Source organism: Nematolebias whitei, chromosome 9 (genome assembly GCF_014905685.2).
Source record: "Nematolebias whitei isolate Nwh7 chromosome 9, NemWhi1, whole genome shotgun sequence".
NCBI classification, from domain to species: domain Eukaryota; kingdom Metazoa; phylum Chordata; class Actinopteri; order Cyprinodontiformes; family Rivulidae; genus Nematolebias; species Nematolebias whitei.
Window position 1 is genome coordinate 51953967 of NC_056506.1, and position 2115 is coordinate 51956081.

Below are 2115 nucleotides of genomic sequence, written 5' to 3' on the forward strand. Positions count from 1 at the left end.
CCAACGATCCACCTGGCTTCGTTACCCCCCCTCGCTGCCGGAGAAACTGCACAAAGACCTGATGGAGGGCCCCATCACGGCGGACGCGCTGTTCGGGAGCAGCTTCAAAACCATGCTGGCGAATTCGAAGCAGTCGGAGGAGGGTCAGAGGCTGTGCGCCACCTCATCAAGCTGCGCGGCTCATCCCGCCCCCCGGCCCGCTGGAGGGGCCGTCGCGAGCAGAGGCAGAAACAACGACGTTCCACGGCCGCGACGACGTCTCTCGCTCAGCTCCACCACCAGCCCCGCCCGTCAGAGTCCAGCCCTCTTCATCCCGGCAACCTGCAGTTCAGCATTTCCCTAGAGATCGCCTGCAAGACAGCGCTCTGGGCAAACAAATCGCAGAGCTCAAGGGGGAGAAGTTTTAAAAAATGACGGTCTGCGGAGAGTGTGCGTAAAAGTGACACGAAAGTTGAAATAAATCATCATTCAATGATCAAAGTGTCTGTTTTTAGCCAGTCTGTAAGCTCGGATGAACTCGCAGCGGCTGTGCACACATCCTCCACACATAACGAGCCAGTGCCCTTAAATAAAGGTTTTTTAAACTCACCGTCGCTCCAAGACATGACGAGTCGATCACACGACACAATGGTAAGCGAAAATAACTCGTTGTCAACCCGAGCTGCACGATCCTCACCCAAGCAGTGTCAAACGCGCACTCGTGCGATGCAACAGCCTCCATCCAACGGCGCTGCGTTGATGATGGCGCACACACACAGCTGCCCGGCGCTCACCGGCTCGCATCGGTATAAATGTGGGACCGCAGGCTGGGTCAGGTGGAGGTCCTTGCTCTCACAAGAGCGACACTCGCCTCACCGAATCAAACGCGGGCAGCCGTCACCCACCGCGTCTCAGCGCTCGGCAGCTCACGGCAGCATAAGCGTTAGACAGCTGAACGAACCCGGTGACAAGTCTCGCCTCCAGCAAGAGCGGCGCGCGTCCCTCCAGCGAGAGCAGCGCACGTCCCTCCAGAGAAAACGTGCTCCCGCGGGGCTCGCAGCCTTCACTCCAACAGCACGGCGTAGATGAAGTCACGCCCTCCGCCTCTTAACGTTCGCACAGCGACGTCAAACGCACAGCCCCACAGCGTCATCAGCTGTCACACGCTTTGCCCCAGCACACAACGGCCCACCTGTACATGAAGGTTGGTCCGCGGTCCGAACGCAGCGCACGGGCGCGTTCAGAGCCTTTTCGAGGAAGCCTCACCCTGGGTCACGCGGAGAACATTCCCGCGATGCATGACAGCGGTTGAGGGGCAGACTGGCGACAGCCGTACAAAACATGACGCATCACTTAAACGCACGTTCACTCCACGAACGTTACGTAGAGTGGCTAAAACATGCTCGCCGGTCAGATGGATGGACAAGGTGTTATGCAAATGGTTACAAGTTACAGTTTGCAACCCGACCCCCTCCGTTCGGAGGAGTTATAGAAACGGTCCCGTCGAATTCCGGCTGAATGGCGGTGAGATAAGGTGTGTTTGGGTGTGCTCCTACAGAATTAGCCTTTTCTCTGATTAATGCCTGGGCACTTTTTCCCGAGTCCGACAGCAAACAATAGCTAACTTACACACTTTACATAACCCTCCTATTTGGCCATTAAAATGCCACCAAAACCGACTAAAGGGGTAAGTTCGATCCACGCTCACCTGCGGCCTAATCCTCGTAGTGAAGCCTCGAGCTGTCCTGGATCACCTCCTCCGTCTGAGGGCGACGTCAGCAGCCTTAAGCAAGAAATACTTGTAGCTCTCCGAGAGGACCTTGCTGCTATAATTAAAGCAGAATTCCATGCTGTTCTGGGTGAAAGTCTCTCGTCGATTAATGCCGAGCTGTCCGCCTTCAAAAAGGAGCTATCGTCTGGGCTAGCAGCGGTGCAGGAGAGCTTCACGGGGCTAAAGCTAACGGTAACAGAGGTGGAGAAGTCCGTCTCCACCTGCACTGACGACATCGTGAGCCTCCAGAAAACAGTTGACGTCCTTACTAAGACGGTGGCACAGTTGGAGGATAAGTGCGATGACCTGGAGTCCCGGTCTCGACGTCAGAACATCCGCATCATTGGTGTTCCGGAGGATGACCC